This window comes from Erpetoichthys calabaricus, chromosome 1 (genome assembly GCF_900747795.2).
Source record: "Erpetoichthys calabaricus chromosome 1, fErpCal1.3, whole genome shotgun sequence".
In the NCBI taxonomy this organism is placed as follows: domain Eukaryota; kingdom Metazoa; phylum Chordata; class Cladistia; order Polypteriformes; family Polypteridae; genus Erpetoichthys; species Erpetoichthys calabaricus.
Genome location: NC_041394.2, coordinates 57,409,643 through 57,432,311, shown reverse-complemented (window position 1 = coordinate 57,432,311; position 22,669 = coordinate 57,409,643). Strand labels below are relative to the sequence as shown.

The 22,669-nt window shown below is 37.8% G+C and overlaps 1 long non-coding RNA gene across 1 annotated transcript; it reads left to right on the top strand.

Moving 5' to 3' along the window:
- The first annotated feature begins 20,767 nt into the window (after nucleotides 1-20,767).
- On the top strand, nucleotides 20,768-22,366 carry LOC127529809 (uncharacterized). Its single transcript, XR_007936433.1, has 3 exons — nucleotides 20,768-20,847; nucleotides 21,896-22,065; nucleotides 22,301-22,366. It is a non-coding gene; the product is annotated as an uncharacterized LOC127529809 (long non-coding RNA).
- Nucleotides 22,367-22,669: the final 303 nt, after the last annotated feature.

Sequence of the window (22,669 nt, the reverse complement as noted above, 5' to 3'; positions counted from 1 at the left end):
TTGTTAAAGGCTCAATAGAGTCTAAACCTGAAAACAGAAAAAATAATATTTACCTAAGGAAATGTTAAAAAGAACCAAAAGAATAAGCACAAAACATGACCCTGTCCTGGCTGTCCATTATTTCTGTACCTTCTAATTTTTTGTTTGCTTCTTGGCCTTCATTTAGAAGGGCGCTTGCTCGCTCAGTCCAATGTGAGCAGTTACTTCAGTGATCTCAAGTTTATAATGGTAAACATTTTGATCATTTGTCTTTGATTTACAACATGGCTAAGTACATTTGCCACATTACCGCAGAACTGAATGAAAGTTAAAGGAAATTAAATTTTATTTACCCCTTGGGGCTGGAGTTCTCAAGCAATATTCTATACCAGCACACACGCTTCCATGTCATTCTAAAGAGGACTGAGCAGAGTCAAGTTTAATGTTACAAAGATATTTATGCAAACCATTACAAACATAGATTTAAAATATTTGGATTTTAGGCGTTTCTGGAACATCAAAACCACTAGGGACAGTATGTTAAAAGAAAAAAAACTACCAAAATAATAAAATAAAATAAAGATACATCAAATATCCAACACAAATTGTAGAAGGTGACAAAAATGAAAACCAACAACTAGATATAATCCTCCCTCGACAAATGCTACGATGAAAGAAGAGAGGACTAAATTTGAGACACACTTCATTAAAATCGAAGTGGGGCCTCAAGGTTGAAATACAGCACATTCTACAGAGAAACCACAAAATGGTCATTTGGAAACCTGGACACAACATTAAATGCAGACATACACAAAATCATAATTATAATATGAAATGGTCATACCATCAACATGAAAATTCCACAGTCATGGCTATTCGTCTGACTTGGAAGGCCCTAATATAAGGAGTAAAAAACAAATCAAAGAAAAATATTAAATACTGACATACAGCAAACTGTTGACAATGACTTTTAAACAAAAACAACAATGGAAATTGCATCTGTGGATAGTAAAACCTGCCAAACAACGGAAAATGCAGGATTAGCTGAGCTTTTTAAACTGTATTTAAAAAATTCTAGTTCAGAAATCTAAACATCAGTATTGTTTTCAAGTAAAGTAACCTAGTGTCATTTTTTTTAATAAAACACACATGCATACACTACTGGCATAATTACCTGCATACTTTATAATGTGGGCTTCATGGTTCTGAAGGCGAGGCAGCAGAAAGCTGTACTCTCTTTGATTTTTACAAAGAGGGCACTTGGATTCATTTTGATATTTAATCAATGTAATCAATGTTGGTTCTATATTTTCTGCCTTTATGGAGAAATGTGGCTGTGGAAATCAAAACAAAAATAACATGTAATACTAATTTGGCAGAAAGCGCTATCGTGCTTTTATAAATAGCTAACTTAACTACAGAAAAATCAAGTTAAATAAGATATTTAACAAACTTTAATGACAACGATAAACATAAATACCTTTCATAATGTACACTAACATTGCAGATATGCTAAATAAATATCTCATAAATAAGTTAAAAAGTTTATACAGATGAAATAATAAGATAAATATTAAAAAATAAAACAAGAAGTAATTAAAAAATAATTAAAACGATATGCTTAAAAATAGGATGTCAGTAATGATGATAAACACAAAACACTTGAATTCGTTATACATATTGGTACATCTTATTAGTTTTATTTAATACTGTAACTCTAAAGATTCTTTAAATATACTGGGCTTTGTATTCTGTGAGTTGCTATCTGATTCTGTTGTGCCATTGCTCCGTGTCAGAAAACGTTTTCAGCTCCTTTTCTTTTTTGAATTGGGAAAACTGTACAGCTTCTCTTCTCCTTCTTTTTCTCTTTCTACGGACTGTGGGAGGTTGTGTGGTGGACTGTGGAAGGCCGGAGGCGTGGAAGGCCTTGTCTTCGACCTGCACCCGTTTAAACATTTTGATCTGTTTTCCATGATATCAGCTATAACAATGCTGATATCGCTGGTTTAAAATTTGATATCAAGTTTTTAAAAATTGATATCAAGCTTTTGAAATTTGATATTGAGTTTTTAAAATATGATATCACACTTTTGAAACTTAATTTCAAAAACCAGGTTAAATGCTTAGATAGTATGGCAGGCCACTTTAACATTTAATCCATGTTTCTTTTTATGAAATTTGATATCAGGCTTAGAAAATTTAATATCACGCTTTTCAGATTTGATATCATGCTTCTGAAATTTGATATCACGCTTTTCAAATGGAATATCGAGCTTCTGAAATTTCACACATTTCAAATGTAATATCGAGCTTCTGAAATTTGATATCAATATCCTCAAACTTGATATCAAATTTCAAAAGGTTGATAACAAATTTTAAAAACTTGATATGAATTTTCAAAAGCTCGATATCAAATTTGAGATGCATGTTATCAAGTTCTGCCCCACAAAATGATGTTTCTTATTCCTCCGCACAAAGTGTTCTTCACGTTGTGGTTTGTAGAAATAAAACAGTAGTATATCAGTATAAAGCGACATGCACAAGTGTCAGTAACTTTGACTATATTTCACTGCGGCAAGTATTCAGCTCCTTTAACACTGAACTTGGAACTGTTTTGTTCGGGTTCGGTGGGACTAGCTTTTGAATTAGAACGAAATACAAAAGTTCAAAAATGGCCGACGGCAATCTGGTAGCAGGTGGGAGTTGTTCAGATTCAGAAGCAGTTGGTATTTTTAATCAAGTTTTTAATGCTATTGTGTGTGCCCGACAAGAGTGCATCATCCGCTGATGGGTCATCTCTGTTGTCACCGACAAGAAATTATTTTCAACGAAGATCCAACAGAGGACAGTGTCGTAAGTAACTCGCAAATATTTTATTCTTTTTTCGGTTTTGGTAACAGGTAGAAGAGAAATTGATTTAAAATTGACCAACGACACTGGCGTAAACATAACTTTTTTTTTTATTCAAAAGTGTTTGTCTCACTGTTGGAATACTATTGTGATGAGTGCGTTTTTGGTTTGTGCATAACTTGGTGTTCTTTTCTGTTTATTACAGAAAAGAGAATGACTTACAGAATAATGAAGTGGTAAGTCAACATTATCTTATTGCGGGGCAATCACCAAAGTATTCCATAACATGCAGACTTGGAAAAGCACACCAGTGATGGGCTAGGTATGTGTTTGAATATTAAGATCATTTCTATCAAGCTACATGAGTATTCATTTTAGATAAGGTTTAATCGTAATTGATCGAGGTTTGTTCAGATCTGGATAAGTGAACTGAGAGAAGAATATACTGTATAACACACGAGGTATAAAATAAATCAGAAGCCCTCGTTCATGATGGTGTAAAGTTATGTTGTCACTTAAGGATTAAATTATATTAAATGTAGGTACAGTATATTCCTAACCCCATTCTAATGTAATGAATATTTACCCCTGTAATTTAATCCTTAAGTGACAACATAACTTTACAATGGTATTAGTTTTTTTTTTTGTGTGTTGCCTTTTAAATTATTAAAATGAGGTATGTTTTTGTTTCTTCATTAATGTTTCTGGGCACAGAATTTGGTCCTTCCGTTTGCATTGTTTAAATGCTTACGATGTTAACAGGTGTGCGGAACTGTTAGAGGCTAAAAACTGTGCTGGCTGCAGGCGTACACATCTCGTGTTAATAGGTTTTTTGGTTTAGTAAGTCTGATAAATGTATTTGTAAGTTACATCATTGCCACCTTTTAAAATATTTGAATTTTATTGCCTATATTGTACTATTTTCCTTTGCACGTATAGTTGTCTATTGTGTGCACCCTCTATTATTAGTTTACGTTATACAGTATTGTTATATTGAAACTAATAGCCTGATGTGGATTGAAGGCCTTGTCTGAACTTTTTTAGCACACAGATTGAACATTACAACTATTATAGCAGTGCATTTACAACTCTTTTCATTTGTCATTGTATAGCAGACTCATTTCTCTAATAGGGTTGCTGTCTATACCGTATTTTGATCGTTTGTTTAGAATTAGAGACGTCTTAGAAAATGGTCTCGGGAACCAGAGACTGACTTGAAACCTTGGCAAGCCCACTCTGATATGGTCACAGGCAGAAAATGAATATCCAGTATTGTCCATCATGCATTATATAAAATAAATAAAAAGTTTGTGTCTGGTAACAACATCATCAAAGATGGATAATACAACATGGCAATCAGAAAAAATATAAATAGTGAAGAACACTTTTAGAAGAGTGAAAGCTCCGAAATTTAAAAACCATATTGTAACTGTCAGACAGGATGAGATTTCAAAGCATGTATATTATCCACGTACATTACGATGTTGAAATCTGGGGCTCTCACAAGACAACCTATAAACAACAAAGAAGTTTGACTTTTTAGAAAAGTGCTAAGAAGACAAGTTAATTAAAGTATTAACACAAGCAACCATTAGAAGAAAAGTTAAAACACAAATAGGGCAGCCAAACTTAAAAAAAACAACAACACAGCATCACTAGAAAAAGGAAAGTAACAAAAAATAACTGGACATCAAAGAAAACTGTACAGTAGAATTTCACTGATCTGGATCTGTAAACTGCAGAAATCCTGATACTTCTTCAAATAGCAAAGATAATCCAAAATTGAGAATTACAGTATTCTAAAAAAAGTTTGGTATAGCATTGTTATATCAAATAAACAAACTTAAATAGATAAATGGATAACTGAAGATGCAAGGTGCTCTCAAACAAGTTGCTACGTTTAATTCAAAGGGTGAATAAACACTGCTTTCTAATTACAGTGGCATACACTGCACAGTAGTATTAGGACTTGTGTTTATTATATTTGTGATAGACCCTTTTACCCCAGGCAACTTATAAACTCTGTGCACATATCATGTTAAGATTTAAATAAATTCTTTTAAACTCTGGTGTACAGTTGGCTTGAGTGCCTTGCTCTTGGTGAAACTTTGAATTACAGGTAAGAAATTAACTTGTGACCCTTTGGTTTAAAGTCTGTGGCATTACAGCAATCATACACTACCTGCTACTAACAACAGTAAATGCTCAATATTTTTTCAAATATTTATAAATTTGTGCAAAGTGGTGAATTTAAAGCCTATTACTTTAGCTACTAGGAAATGCTGTCGTTATTATCAGTGTCTTGCTCTTATTTTTTAAAAGGTTATATGTGAAAAAAGATGTTCTTCCAAACCTTCAAAAACTCCAAGCAATGTCTGGAGAAGCATGATTGGGAGGAATGGTGTCCCTGATGTAAACTAGAGTGGTGTTTTGTTATTAGACTTCTTTGCTAGGCATGGTTTGTCCATAACAAACACCATGCTCAAACATAAGGTGGCTCATAAGTGTACTTGGTACAAGAGCACCTTAGGCCAAATATCTATAATAGATTTCATAATCATATCATCGGATTTGCAGCCATATGTTCTGGACATTTGGGTGAAGAAAGGGGAAGAGCTGTCAAATGATCACCACCTGGTGGTGAGTTGAGTCAGATGGTGGGGGAGGTGCCCGGACAGACCTGGAAATCCAAGTGAGTAGTGAAGGTGGACTAGGAATGTTTGGGAGAAGCCCCTGTCCTGTTTTTTTATGATACATAGTAATGCAAAAAAGAAAGCATATCTAAAATTACAGATTGGTAAGAGAAAAAAAATACAAAACATGTCTGAAAATTATAATCTTAGGATATTCAATTTTAGAAAGGTCATAAACACCAGCCCCTCTGTCCCAAGAATCCATGACAAAATGCCCAATCACCCATGACAACCAATCACCAATTATCCATGTCACGCAATTTGTAATGGAAACAAAAACCTTAAACACAGCACAGCCAATGTTTAATTTTCTTAGTGATAGCCTCCCACTTTTTAATACTAGTTTCTGATGCCCCATTAATTCTTTAAGATGAGCCTTCAAAAAGCATTTAATTATGAAATGAAAACTTCCAGTGACCAAAGGATACATTATCCGGGTCTCTCCATCGACACACAAGTAGAACTTTTAAAGCAACAGAAGCAATTGAAATACCCTGTTTGTGTAGCTGAGATACTGAAGAAAGACAAACAGAGAAATCATAAAAATCAGTAATTGTGATACTACAGGTATTCGAATATCCAGAATGGAGGCCAGGGCCCTTGCAACAAGATTCCACAATCCTATCACTCTGGGGCATTCCCAAAATTCATGCATAAAGGTGACAGGCATCTTAGATGGGAAGAAATTACATTCTGGAGAATCAACCTTACCCATAAAAAATGCTTATGTTGTGTAATATACAGTGGGGACGATGAACAAATCTAAACTGCACATACCGATAATTGTTGATAATTAGTGATTGTTGGACTGTTATGGCTGACACAACTGTTCAATGTTACGTGGTCAGTGGGAGCTATTCCTCATTTTTTAAAAAGGGGAACAGGAGGGTTTGCTCCAACTATTGGGTGGTCACTCTCCTCAGCCTCCCTGGAAATGCTTAAGCCAGGTTACCAGAAAGAACTCTATCATTGAACTTCAGATCCAGGAGGAGCAATGTGGATTCTGTTCAGGCCATGGAATGGTGGATCAGCTCTTTACCCTCATGTGGATTCTGGAGGAGTACAACCAATTGGTCTACATGTGCTTTGTGGACCTCTCCTGTTTGTGGTTTTCATGGACAGGATATCAAGGTGCAACTGGGGAGGAGAGGGGGTCCATTTGGGTGGCCTCAGAATGCTGTCACTCTTTTTGCAGATTACATGGTCCTTTTGGCTTCATCAGGATGCAAACTCCAGCATGCATTGGCATGGTTTGCGACCAAATGTGAAGTGGCAGGGATGAGTATTAGCACCTCTAAATCAAAGGCCATGAACCTCAGGAGGAAAAAAGTGGACTGTCCTTTTTGAGTGGGAGGTGAGTTACTGCCTCAGTTGGATGAGTTTAAGTACCTCAGGTTCTTGTCCACAAGTTAGGGGAAAAGGGATGGTGAGATCAACAGATGGATTGAAGCAGTGATTGCAGTTATACAGTTTCTATACCAATCTGTAGTGATGACGAAGGAGGTGAGTCAGAAGGCAAAGCTCTCGATTTACCAGTCAATCTACATCTCTAACCTCACCTATGGTCATGAGCTTTGGGTATTGACTGAAAGAATTTGATTGTGGGTGCAAGCATCCAAAATGAGCTTTCTGGGCAAGGTGGCTGGGCTCTCCCTTAGAGATAAGATGAGAAGTGCAGACATCCGAGAAACACTCAAAGTAGAACCACTGACCCTCCACATCAAGAGGAGCCAATCGGGGTGGTTCATTCATCTGATATGGATGCCTCTCTGGGAATGCCTTGCAATCCCAAAGTATGAGTATGGACACAAGTATTGGGACACACATTTTTAATTTTTGAATAAAGGTGTTTCAATCAGATCCATTGCCACAGGTGTATAAAATCAAACACCTAGCGAGTCGTTCTCAGTGACTTCAAGCCATCTGTAACTAGTATTATTGGAAAGTGTAAGCGCTTAGGAACAACAGCAACTCAGCCATGAAGCGACAGACCACGTAAAGTCATAGAGTGGGGTCAACGACTGCTAAAAGATGTAAAAGACACCAACACTCTGCTGATTCCATAGCTGAAGAGTTCCAAACTTCCACTGGCATTAATGTAAGCACAAAAACTGTGCAGCGGGAGCTTCATACAGTAGAATTTGTTTCCATGGTCAAACAGCTGCATGCAAGCCTCACATCACCAAGTCCGATGCCAAGTGTTGGATGGAGGTGTGTAAAGCACGCCACCACTGGACTGTGGGGCAGTGAAACGTGTTCTATAGAGTAACGAATCATGCTTTCTTGTTTGGCAGTCAGATGGGTGAGTCTGGGTTTGACGGATGCTGGGAGTATATTACCTGCCTTACTGCATTGTGTCAACTGTGAACTTTGGTGGAGGAGAGATAATGGTGTGGGGCTGTTTGTCAGGGTTTGGGCTGGCCCCCTTACAATTTTAATGTTTCAGCATACCAAGATATTTTGCTGCCAAAGTTGGGGAAGGCCCTTTTCTATTCCAGCCTGACTGTGCCCCAGTGCACAAAGTAAAGTCCATAAAAACATTGTGGGATGAGTTTGGTGTAGAAGAAGAGCCCTGACCTCAACCCCATTGAACACCTTTGGGATGAACTGGAACAAACATGGTGAGCCCGGCCTCCTCATCTAACATCAGTACCTGACCTCATTAATGCTCTACAGAATAAGTGGGCACAAATTCCCCCAGGAACACTCCAAACTCTTGGTGAAAGCCTTCCAAGAAGAGTGCAAGCTGTCATACCTGCAAAGGGGGGAACAACTCCCTATTAAAGTCTATGTATTTGAATGCAGTGTCATTAAAGTCCCTGCTGGTGTAATGGTCAGGCGTCCCAATACTTTTGTCTATATAGTGTTATATGCTCACTAGCTTGGCTACAGCAGACCAGATAGTGTCCTCAGGATGACAGAGGTTATAGTACCTTTATCATATTACTGCCAGTTACAAATGGAGTGTGTACTCTTTCTTGTGCTGCTCCCCATACTGGGGAGTTCCTCTCAGCCACTAACCCTGTGGGAGAGAAACAGCAATCTGCCCCCATCAGCTGCCCTGCATAATTTTTTCTTATTACAGTAACTACCAGTGTGCAGACAAACTTTCGTGGAAGTTTAAAATTAATGCTTTTTTAAAATAATTCTTCAGTTAACAGATCAATTCAAACAATACTTTTAGTAATACCATTTAAATGATTCAAATTAAATGAATAAATTAAATAATAATATGACTTGAATGAATGCTTATTCAGATAAATACTCAGGAAGATTAACTGTCAGAAATCCCTGATCATATGCAACCTTAAAAAACATGAACCCTTATAAAAAAATGTAAATAGTTTTACATTACTTAACGGGTAGACAGCATTGTCCTGAAGGATATGCAGCAGAATTACAATGACTAATTAAGAAATCATGTTGCTCGAGAGATGGTGTCTGCAGAGCAGCTTTGGATTTCAGCAAACATTGCAGCGCATGGATAAAATTCAAACATTCAGGAAGGAAACTTCTTTCTTTTATTTCTAAGCACCCCGCCCTTTATGCTACAGTATTAACCCCATGTTGGGTACCAAGCCTTGTGATATCTCTCTCCATTATTGGTTTAGAATTTCAGAGATGAATAATCAAGTTCAGGGCCTTGCCGTTGCAGGTGTTTATTTGAGTTATGCACAAAGTTGCAGTTTCTCATAACAATATGACAGGTGCCATTAGAACAAAATAACCAGTATTATTCACTTCACCTCAACTGGTTTTGTAGATGATTGGTGTATATATATGGGGTGCCAAACAGGCAAATACATTGATTTTCTGAATATATAAAGTCAGTGTCGGAAGATATAAAGTCAAAACTTGTTTCTGAACATATAAAGTCAGCGTCAGAATATATAAAGTCATTTTTGGAATATATAAGGTCATTGTCGGAATATATAAAGTAAAAACTTGAATATATAAAGTCATTCCTGATTATATAAAGTCAGTTTTGGAATATATAAAGTAATTTCCGAATATATAAAGTCAAAACTTGAATATATAAAGTCGATGTCGGAATATATAAAGTCATTGCCGAGTATATAGAGTGAATCGACTCAGGTTTGTGTTTAGTAAATTCTCTGGGGTCCTAATACAGTGAAATTGAATAAGTTAACCAAAAGTTAGTCAAAATTGTTAATAAAAATATATTTCAACTAATTATTTAATGTAATATTTGTGCATGTGTAATATTTGAGAGTGAAGTTTCAGAAAAGTGTTGTACAAAAAAATACAATAAGAATTAGTAGTTTTTCTGCGGTGGGCTGGCACCTTGCCCCAATACTATCCACCTGCAGAGCCACAGCACCATACGTCACCGCAGTTTTAGACCCGCAGTTACAGACCCGGAAGTGACGTCTCCGTTGTTTCAGGACCGACTTTGTAAAATTACTTTTGGAAGGTTTCGGCATGTCTCGGCAAAGCCCGGAAAGTAACATCGGGTCAAAGACCCGTTTAGAAACCAAATAATACGCATCATTGTGAAGTTCAGAGGGTTTTTGCCATTACATTGTGTCATACATCAAACTAAACAATACGGATTGTTTCTGTGAAATACACTATTAACATTTACGTTGTGTTCGGGTCTGTGGGAACCATTTAACATGTCGAAAAAATTAAAATCATCAAGATCTGTGTTAATTGAAAATAGTTTTTCGTTTACATTCATGAAACAAAGTATACAATATAATTATAATGTTTACGCCACGTTAGAGTTTAGTAAAACGTTAATAATAAAAGTGATTACATTTTTTAAAATGTACTATGCAATATTGTTCTAAACCAATTTAGAATGAACGTTTAAGCCAATCTAATATTTTTAAACATGTCTGTGAAGAAAACGGCATTCCATATTCTACACTGAATTATGCAATATATTAATTGCCTTATATAGAACTGCTCTAGTTTTTGTCACTTATAAACTTATAAACAATGGGGTATCAAAAGAAAAAAATAAAAATACTAATAACACAATTTATTTGTATAGCACCCTGCCCAAAATTCAAAAAGAACAACAGGACCTATATAACATTGGCTACAAATAATATCTTCACTAAATAAAGATAAATATAGGATATACAAAATATTCAAATAGAATAAAAGACAATAATGCAGACTAAAATACTACATACAGTATAATACTACAAAATAATCTTGAACAAATAACATAAATTGTGATAAAAATTCAATCCCTGACTACCTGGACAGATAGAGGGGTTAAACTGAAAGAAGGGGCAGAATGTCAGGTCTGTTTAATGTCATCCTAAACAAATGAGTTAAAACAAATGAATGGATTCAGCTGATGTCATTAATTTTGGGAGGTTATTCCACAGTCAGGGCACTATATACAGCTGTGTCACCCACAGAGTGCAGGTTAGTGGGGGGCACAGAATCAGAGGACCTTAGTGGGCAGGTGAATAACAGAATTTGATATTCAATCCTTTAAGACACAGGGAGCAGTGATGTAGTAGTGACTTACAATAATCAATGTGGGATGTGATAAAAGCATGGACAAGCTTCTCAGCATTAGAAAAGGAGAGGAATGAGCAAACATAAGAAATGTGACACAAGTGGAAGTAAGAAAGTTTCTTAATATGGTGTACATGGGTGAAATAAGAAAAGGAGGAATCAAAGTGACACCGAGATTCTTTGCAGTAAAAGGTCTGATGAGACCATCACCAAAAATGATTGAAGAGGAGCTTGTTTTCTTAAGTTGCACTTTAGTGCCACTTTGCAGGAGTTCAGTTATGTTGCAATTTCATTTTAAAGAGTTTTGCTCTGTTCAGGTTTTAATTTTGCTTTAATTTCACTGAAGCAAGTTGTGAGCTGGGAAAGCTGTGATGAAGTGTCACTTTTAACACTGAAATAGATCTAAGCATCATCTGCATAAAAATGATAACCCAGACCAAAGCTACAAATAACTTGCTCAAGGATAAGCATAGAGATACAGAAGAGCAGAGGATGCCATTTCATTAACAAAGGGAAGTGAGATGGAGGAACTGCTGTGAGAAATTAAGGCATGAGGATTACCCTGGACATTACATAAGCTGCATGGCCACAACGCCATTTGCAATGACTTTTACACAAACTGGGACAGCAGCTCCTCAAGAGGAAGGTAACAATGCTTAGCACAATAAGGAAAAATAAGCCATATCTCTCATCTCAACTGCTGGCCACACGGAACTGGCCAGTGAAGACATTAAAGTTTGTCTAAACAAATGACACATCCTTGGTGCACAATGTGATCTGCACAAGGATAGGAGATGATAATGGACTATAATGCTACAAAAAGACGAGTGGAGAATTTAGACAAAACATTACACTGGATGTTGGCCACAGGCAATTTTTTCAACATATTGAACATCTCAGACTGGAACAGGGAGCAGGAGACAAGGCCTTCTTGAGGAGCAGGGTAAACCACTGATGACACCTCACATGCTACTGGGACGACATGTGCCAAAGACCCCAGCATGCACAGCCATTGTGTTGATTCAACAGTCCAATCCACAGGGGAACCAATGACAGCACCAGTAGTGTATATGCATAGTGAGTGTGTTTGTGTGCCTCACTGTGTTATTTTAGCCTGCTGAACTGTACAGTTATTACAGTATTGTGTAGAAAATTAAAATATTCAGTTGTGCTTGATAAACAGATAGAATGTGATCTGAGAGTAAAGAGAAAACAGGTTATTTTTTATTTTTTATACATTGCTTGTTAAAATAAAGTGACCATCTGATTTAAAAAAAAAGTCCCTCAATAATACATACATAGCAAAAATGTAATCATAAGTTGAGATTCAACACAATTATTTTTCATGCTTCTCAAAGAAAAATCAAAATATGATGTTTGTAAACTACTGCATTTGTGAAGGACTGAAGTGTGGGGCTATCCAAAACTATCATTGAGTGTATTTCAGTAATTTGTGTAGTGACTTATAAAACCACAATATTACATTATAATATACTGCTCAAAAAATTAAAGAAACACTTTTTAATCCGAGTATAGCATCAAGTCAATGAAACTTGTGGGCTATTGATCTGGTCAGTGAAGTAGCAGAGTGGCTTGTTAATCAGTTTCAGCTGCTTTGGTGCACTAGAGGGACAACAATGAGACAACACCCTAAACAGGATTGAATGGTTTAACAGGTGGAGAGAGTCCACTGACATTTTCCCTCCTCATCTGTTGTGTCACTCGTTTTGCATTTGGCTACAGTCAGTGTCACTACTGAGGCAATACCTGGACCCTACAGAGGTTACACAGGTAGTCCAGTTTCTCCAGGATAGAACATCAATACGTGCCATTGCCAGAAGGTTTGCTGTGTCTCCCAGCACAATCTCAAGGGCATTGAGGAGATTCCAAGAGACAGGCAGTTATTCTAGGAGAGCTGGACAGGGCCAGAGAAGGTCCTTAACCTATCAGCAGGACTGGAGGAACAGGATGAGCACTGCCAGAACATACAAAATGACCTCCAGCAGGCAGGCCACTGGTGTGAATGTCTCTGACCTCTGACAAAAAGAAACAGACTTCATGAGGGTGGCCTGAGGGCCCGACATCCTTTAGTGGGCCCCGTGGAGCTTGATTGGCATTTGCCATAGAATACCAGAATTGGCAGGTCTACCACTGGCGGGTGCCCTGTGCTTTTCATAGATGAGGGCAGGTTCACCCTTAGTTCATGTGACAGATGTGAAATGGTCTGGAGAAGCCATGGAGAACATTATGCTGCCTGTAACATCGTTCAGCATGACCGGTTTGGTGGTGGGTCAGTGATGGTCTGGGGAGGCATATCTTTGGAGGGACACACAGATCTCTACAGGATAGACAACGACACCTTGACTGCCATTAGGTATCGGAATGAAATTCTTGGACCCATTGTCAGACCCTATGTAGCTTATGTCATGTCCAGGGCAACCCTCATGCCTTAATTTATAATATAATAATTAAGTTATCTTCATTTTATAATAATATAATCTTAAATCACAGCTCTGGCTGATTCAAAACTAAACTGCAAGAGTCCTGACACCAGCCAACAACTGCGAGCACATCACAGCCATCCTGTAGCACCTTCACTACTCCCTGTGTTTTACAGGATTGAATATCAAATTCTGTTATTGACCTGCCGACTAAGGTCCTCTGATTCTGTGCCCCCCCACTAACCTGCACTCTGTGGGTGACAGCAGAGCCTTCACCTGTATATACTGCCCTGACTGTGGAATGACCTCCCAAAATTAATGACATCAACTGACTCCATTCATTTGTTTTAACTCATTTGTTTAGGAAGACATTAAACAGAGCTGACATTCTGCCCCTTTTTTCAGTTTACCCCCTCTATCTGTCCAGGTACTCAGGGTTTGAATTTTTATCACAATTTATGTTATTTGTTCAAGATTTTTTTGTAGTATTATACTGTATGTTGTATTTTAGTCTGCATTATTGTCTTTTATTCTATTTGAATGGTTTGTATATCCTGTATTTATCTTTATTTGGTGAAGATATTATTTGTAGCCAATGTTATATAGGTCATGTTGTTGAATTTTGGGCTATATAAATAAATTGTGTTCTTATTAGTATTTTTTTTCTTTTGATGGCCCAGTGTTTATAATAATAAGTGACAAAAATTAGAGCAGTTTTATATAAGGCAAATTAATATACAGTATTGCATAATTCAGTGTAGAATATGGATTGCCGTTTTCTTCACATACATGTTTAAAAATATTAGACTGGCTTAAATGTTTATTCTAAATTGGTTTAGAACAATATTGCACACATGCATAGTACATTTTAAAAAACATAATCACTTTTATTATTAACGTTTTACTAAACTCTAACGTGGTGTAAACATTATAATTATATTGTATACTTTGTTTCATGAATGTAAACGAAAAACTATTTTCAATTAACACAGATCTTGATGATTTTAATTTTTTCGACATGTTAAATGGTTCCCACAGACCTGAACACAATGTAAATGTTAATAGTGTATTTCACAGAAACGATCTGTATTGTTTACTGTGATGTATGACACGACGTGATGGCAGAAACCCTCTGAACTTCACAATGATTCGTATTATTTGGTTTCTAAACGGGTCTTTAACCCAACGTATACTTTCCGGGCTTTGCAGAGACATGCCGAAACTAGTGATGGGTGGATCGATCCAAGTATCAATAATAATGTTAGCATTGATATTGATCAATACCATCGATACTTTAGTTTCAATTTCTCTCCTGAATGCACTGTGGCTGTCTTGGTAAGTGCTGCTTCTCTCATGGCTGTCACAACACGGAGCAGGCTTTGCTCCTCCTCTCTCTTGTGTTTTAATGGTATACTGTCACGTGACTCAGCGTCACCAGGCAAGCAAACAGGCTCACTTGCACGCACACACACACAATACGGTGCGTAAGAAATTATGGCAGAGAGAAGGAGGAGTGGTGTGTGGCTTTATTTTCAAGCCGAAGATCAATCAACGGAAAGTTGTATTATTTGTAAAAAGGATGTCAAATACAGTGGTAATACAACTAATTTATAGAATAGAAATTAATAGAAACTAAAAGCTCTTTATGAAGAATGCTGCTCTAAGATCAGAAAGGAATTGAGTGGTGTGGACAATGTTGTGCTTACAACTGACATGTGGACATCAAGAGCCACAGAGGCATATTTAACAGTCTCATGCCACATCATAGATGAAAACTGGCAAATGCTGGCATATGTGGTAGAAATGTGTTGTGTTCCTGGACAACACACTGCAGACAATATTTGTTCACAGTTAACCAGAATCGTGGAAGAATGGTGCATAACAGACAAGATTCTGGCTGTTGTAACCGATAATAGCGCCAACATGGTTGCTGCTGTGTGCAAAGCAGGTTGGGCACACTACCCATGTTTTGTACACGCTTTGAATTTGGTGGTGAAAGACTCTTTCAAGGCTCACCCTGGCTTGCGTGAGATTCAGCAAAAAAACAGTGATATTGTTGCTTTCTTTCACCACAGCACTAAAGCTGCAGACAAGCTCAAAGAAATTCAGAAGCAGCAGAAGTTCACTGAACACAAACTAATTCAAGCAGTTGCAACAAGGTGGAACTCTGTATTCTACATGTGGGAGAGATTGTCTGAGCAAATGGAGGCAGTTACCATAGTCCTCTGTCTCCTTGGAAAGAGCTCAATTTACTTAAGTGAGGAAGAATGGTCTGTCATCAGTCTCTCCATCAATTCACTGAGACCACTTGAGGAAGCAACCAGGGAGATATCAACTGAAAAACATGTTTCACTTTCAAAGGTAATTCCACTGGTGTCACTGCTTCACAGAACTACTGCAACTTCTGAGCGCAAAGGTAGCAAGCTAGCTGCTGAGCTGTCAGTGCAGTGTCACCATCGCTTCAAGGCTATTGAAACATTTTATGGTCTTGCTGTCAGCACCTACCTGGACATTAGATTTAAAAACCTGGGATTCCATGACTCTGCGAATGTTGAGCCTGTAAAGGCTGGACTTGTCACCGAAATGCAGTCAGTGAGTCAGACCTCAGCACCTTCATCATCTGCACCAAGCTCAAGCTTTGCCGCCAGCTCTGCCCCAGCTCCTGCAACTACTTCAAACTCATCTGCAGGGGCTGCTGCATTCAACGCTGAAGTCCTTGCATCTCAGCAGCATCAGACAACTGTCACTGATGTCCTAATTGAAATGCGCAGGTACTCAGAAGAGAGGCCAATTCCTCGGGATCAGGATCCACTATATTGGTGGAAAAAAAATTCATCAACATTCCCCTCTTTGAGCAAACTTGCCAAGAAGCACCTGGGAGTGGTTGCAACCTCAGTGCCAGCTGAGAGGATTTTTTCAAAGGCAGGACAGTTACTAAGTACCAGGTGAAGTGCAATAAAATCTAAAAATGTGAACATGATACTGTTCCTGAACAAAAACCTTTAATCTGTTCTGCACAGTGGGGTAGGGGGATATTTCTTTGAGCGTGTTTACACTTTATTGTACTTTCTTTATTGTATTCCCACTAATTATTTTTTATTTTTTTCAAAGGCAGTTCTCTAATTTTGTACACTTTATTTAAGAAAAAGACATTTTATGTTACTTGTGTTTTATAATAAAGTATTTATTTACTTTGCCCAAATTCTGTCCTGGGTTTTAACTTTTTTAATAAAAAAATCACAAAACACTTAAAGTTAATGAAAATTAATTCAGCTTTAGCAATTTAATGATGCATCCACCTTAATTATTAAAAAGTATCGATATCGGTATACTGGCCCTGTATTTACTTGGTATCGGATCAATACCAAATCTTGTAGTATCGCATAACACTAGCCAAAACCTTCCAAAAGTAATTTTACGAAGTCAGTCCTGAAACAAAGGTGGCGCCACTTCCGGGTCTGTAACTGCGGGTCTAAAACTGCGGTGACGTATGGTACTGTACCTCTGCAAGTGGATGCTACTCCCTTGCCCGGAGTTTGCTTCCTGCCTTGCGCCCTGTGTTGGCTGGGATTGGCTCCAGCAGACCCCCGTGACCCTGTAGTTAGGATATAGCAGGTTGGATAATGGATGGATGGATGGATAATGGATGGATGGATGAATTAGTAGTTTTTGTATTTTGCAATGGATAGTAACACAGCAAGGCAGGTTTTGAGAAATTTAATTGAAAATGAAGAGTTCATAGATACTATTACAAATGCGTGCAGACCATATCTCCGCCCAAGTACAGTAGAACAAACGGTATCTTAATTGGCTACGTGTTCAATATCAACGGCTTCTATGCAATATCAGACACCTCAACAGGAAGTGAGCAGTATTTTCAGTAGAAGACGTAAGGTGCAGTTGCCAGTGTACAATCTGAGAAAGAAGTCTCAAGGTTCAGGAGGATTTTACAGGTACGTACAGGCTGTAAAGTAGAAGCGCTGGTTAGGAGTAGCCGGGGCGCGGCATGTCACGGTCAGAGCGTGTTCAAAGGTGCAGGAGGTGGTGGATTCATTGCAGTCGCTGTACCTCGAAGATCACCATGGACCTGAGGAGGAATGCCTGGAGGATGTCTCGCCTCCGTGGGAAGATCTGGCGCAACAACTGACCCGGCTGGATGAGAAAGTCCGCGAGGTTGCTGAAAGTGCGCTCGGGCGCGAAGATGCCTTGCGGGCTCACATCAGCAGCTCCCAGGAGGAAATAAAAGAGTACCTCAATGAGCAAGTTCAACTCCTGGGGCGGGAAATCGTGTTGTGCCTCCAGAGGTGGGATCAACGCTGGCAAGAAACTCTTCAGGGGGAGGTCCGAAGGAGTCTCCAGAAGTTACGTCAGTCACCCTGTCATTCAACGCTGTACGGGTCTCGTGGGGGGGGGGGGGGGTGTGAATACATCAATCGGCCCTCTGTTCCTGGGGTGCTCCTTTCCTTTCCCAAGTTGGCGGCTCCATATAACATCGATGATGTCCTCAACTTTGTGGAGGAAGGGGAGGGGTACCTGGCTGTTAACCCTTTAACCCCAGAAGAGCTTATGGGGGTGATAGGGGCATCCCTCTCGGGGCTGGTGCGGAGCTGGTGGCTGACGGCCAAGAAGAACATTAAAGACTGGGGATCCTTTCGTCGATCTTTCCTCGCGGCTTTTCTTCCGGAAGATTATGAATCCGAACTGGAGGACAAGCTGCGATCCATGGTGCAACTGCCTTTGCAATCCATCCGGGACTTCGCCTATGAATACCGGGCTTTGTGTTTGAAGTGGCGGCCGGCTATGTCTGAAGAAGAGGTGGTCCGCCGCATCCTTAATGCCTGTAACCCGCGGTTAGCTGGGGGTCTCAGGGGGGTTGTGGGGTCGTTGGAAGACCTGGTGAAGGTGGGCTCACAAGTGGAACGGGACTGGGGGAACTCAGAAACATACTGGAATAAAGTACAAGCCAGTGAATTTTGAATAAATCTGTATACAAATTTATAAATATTTACTTAAATTCATATATTAATATCAATTGTATGTTGTCCACTGTATGAGGTGGCACTTTCAAAGAACCTTCTGTTGTCCTTTAAACTTGTTAAGAGTTTGTTTACATTGTAGCGGGGCCACATAGTTAGTGTTGTAAATGTCAGTTCTGAGTGCGTCTCGTTTCATTGTCCCGTTTGCTGTTTGTATGTGTATCAGTTAATGCCGTCCCCGAAAAGGAGGACGGATGATGGAAGGAGACCACAGCCACAAACCTGGAAAACACCTGTTCACAATGAATCAATTACTGCCGTCACAGGACTATTTAAGCCAGCAGGAGGAGAAGGAAGGAGAGAGGAGAGAAAGGAGACCATTTTGTTTCAACCACGTTTCAACTTACTTGCTGTTTTTTCACATCGCGCCTTTTCACCCGTTTGCTTTTCATTATGCCGGACTGTCTTTCAACCTCCATCTGCTGAGACCCCGGGGTCGATTCGCCATCCACCATTCGCCGAGGAATCACGGTGAGGTTGCTTCAATCGCCGGGAAAGTCAAACAATGCATTTACCGCTAGTTCAGTCATCCATATTCAGGACAGTTTGTATAACTGGACTCAAGTTCACAATCATTCAGTTTATCAGTCATTTTTGTTGTTCGTGTTGTGTGTTTATATGTTACAGGGGAAAGGGAGGGTTTTTTGTTGTATTTATATTTGGTGGTGTCTTGTTGTTGCTGGGGTGGAGGGATATTTATATTTATGTTTTCTATTTTTTTCATGTCTTGTTCATTTAATACATTTTAATCCGTTTAAATCTTACATCCTGTTTTTGTGTACTTATATTTTCACCGTCGATTGTGGGGAAAAGTTTAATTGGTTAGAAGTACGGCTTGATAGTTAGATTATTTCTCAGTAAATCATCCAGGCCACAGGTCTTGGAGGTGTAGCTGCCGGCTGGGTAAAGGGGTCGGCCGTTACAACATTTGCCAAAATATTTTGGAGGTATCAAACTAAACAGTAAAACATTAGCTACAGAAACCAATGTGCACAGTCCAACAATTGTTTGTGGAAAGATTTTACCATTTGATTAAAAGTGCACAATGTCAGTATACCAGGGACTTTTTTGTATTACTTTCAGAGTCCTACAAAGTAAAGTTAAGTTTTGCTTTGATTGCAAATAATATTTTGAAATTAATTCTATAATATTTTCCTCTATGAACATTCTTTCCATATAGTGACTGTTAACCTTCTTGAAAATGAAGAATACTTGTCTGAAGATTCCGATATTCAAGAAGCAATTAGCAGATCATTGTTGGAAGAGAGACACTTAAAAGCCAGCAGTATGTAGTTTAAATTAATGCTGGGTTGAACCCCAAATATTCTTTAATTTTTTTCCACAGACAGTTTAAATGTATTGTTTAGCTGTAAATGTTTTATGATATGTTCAATCAATGTATCTTTGGAATTTTCAGTAGACGGCTAGTCATAGCAAAAGGAAGCTGTAGGCCTGTAAATGTATATAACTTGCCGAGATGCAGCTGCAACAGGATATTTCAACATAAATCCTCATGTAGAATATTAACTGAGCAATATTTAAACTTTACAGAGGTACTTCATTGTCTGTTGAGCAAACACTGATGCCACTTACCACTGCAATAAATGAACATGAAGTTACTCGGTTCAATATAATGCGAAGTAATGTTTGGGATGGCACAGTGAAAGCAATGAGTAGACCAAACTTTACTCCAAAAAAGAATTGATGTAACATTTGCTGACAATATTGGCATTTCTGAAGGAGAAGTAGACCTTGGTGGTCCAAAATGTGAATATTTTCGCTTATGCCTGAAATATTAAAGATTACAGTGGAATGTTTGAGGGTGCTTCAGGGAGCAAACATTTAAGTTGCAATTCAGCAGGTATGTTTGCAAAATACTTTTTACTTTATTAGTTAATATTTGCCTAATGCCTTTATCCAATAAGATTAAACATTTTGAGACAACAATTCATTCCATTTGTTTTTCAATTATAGCACTGGTAGGTGAAGGGACTTGGTCACATAATGTAAGTGGTGGGACTTAAACCTACAACCTCAGCGTTTGACGTTCCAAGCCTTAACTGCTTGACTAAGTTATCCTTCTAATGGATTTTCATATAACTAAATGTTTTGCTTTTGTAACTGATTTTTATAAAAATCTTTTTTTATCAATCTTTCATGCAGCATTAAAGGAAAATGGCTATTTTTTTGTGGGACAACTGATAGAAATGTCTCTTGTGCATGGGAGGGCAATCACCATGCTTTTTCTCCGCAATTCTTTATAAATCCTTGGCCAAAGGTCCAGAAAATACTGAAGCAGAAGTTGAGGATATTCTTGATATCGATATTCGTAATCAACTTATAGAGGTATGTTCAACACAACAATCTCTTATTTTATTTCTGATTTGCTGAACAACAGCAAAAAGCATCAGAAACGTCTGTGTAAAAAATCTCATAATCCACTTCAAGTCATTTACTTGTATGCTCACAATGTCTGTGGGGTCGTTACTGAACTGTACTGAAATTTTGTTAAATAAACCACATCCAGAAAATAGTATCATGAATGAGAATGTTACATACTCAAAAGTAAGCGACCATTTCAGTTGAAGAACTGCATACCTCCTTAATTCATTGGTCACAAGTCCAGCCCAATAACCGCCTATTCATTTGCAAACATTGTGCTTCATGTTATATCAACACTTCAAAGTGCTCCGAGAGACAAGCAAGTACAATTGAAGATTAAAAGTTAAACAAAAGTGTGTGAAAACAATACCAGGAACAGAGTCTGCCTCATGCTTGTGCACGTCTGAGATGCTTCAACAAGCAGAAGATCAGTTCAACTCTGCACTTTCACAAACTGATGCAAAATAATCCCTAGGTACTCCTGTTGTGGCTCAGCGCTATGAAAATAAATCTAATAATGTTATGTAGGTCTACAGTTTTAAATACTCACTCATGGTTCGACACGTTCCATTTCAATTCACTAGAGCATTTTACAGAAGTGATTTATTTAACAATATTTTAAAGTACTTGGGACATATGATGGGATGATGACTTGATGTGGATTATGTGAAATTAGTAGGGTATGATTTTTTTCATTGAAGTTTTTAGACTTTTTTCTGTTGTACAATGTTCTCTGTAGATGGCAGTTCTATCAGAAGCTTTATATCCATTCTGCATAAAAACTTTAGATTAAAAAATTATTTGTGCCATTATCAACTACATAGGGTAAGCAACAAATTACAAAAAAAAATGGATAGAGCATTCCTTTAAATTTCTTGAATAATAAGTAATCCATACTAAATTCCACTGTTAAAGAAAGGGTAAGTAACAATCACACAATTACATAGTTTACATTTGGTCCAGTTTGTAAACAAAAAGTACCGTAACTTAATACTGTTATGTCTCCTTCTAGATAAAAACAGCTACATCAGACACACAATTGCAAGTGGCTATCAGTAGAGCATCCTGCATTTTAAGCCTTTCCGGGCGTTTCAGAAAAATCACTTTGGAAAATAAAGGAGCTGTTACCAAAGATGTGGCACATTGGTATGTGTTACAGAGAACAAGAACTCCATTTGAAAGGTATACAATATCAATTTCATTAAATATTTATTCCTTTTTATACCTTGAAAATACAATGTACTTTTCTGAATTTCAGATAATTATTTCATAAATTAATCAATGTGTACTTAAAATATTTTATTGTGAAAGTGTTACTTACAGGTTCATTATTGTTACATATACATGTAACATATTAAATATGGAAGTAGTTATAGGAATTGGGTTTTACTGAGAATTTCTATTTTTTTATTTATAGATTTCAAGAAGGACTGCAGAGCCTTGGAGTTCTTTCAGCATTGCAGCAGTTTCCACAGCAGCTTCATTCCTTTTATTTAATTGGAGAAAATATTAACAGCTATTAACAATTGAACAACTTTTCAAGTTTTGTATGACAGAGGAAGGAAGCAACAGGTATGAAGCTGAATTACTTGTAGTGGGATTTTTGAGAGACTATCTGCAAGAGGCAGAATGTAATGTATAAAAATAGGCTTATTCAAACATTGTTTATTATAATATTACGTGTATTTTAGAGGTGGCATAGAAGAATACTACTATGTTCCAGTGTTCTGAGGTGGAATTCCACACCAGGTTGTTATTCATGTGAAATTGTCATGTTCTCTCCATG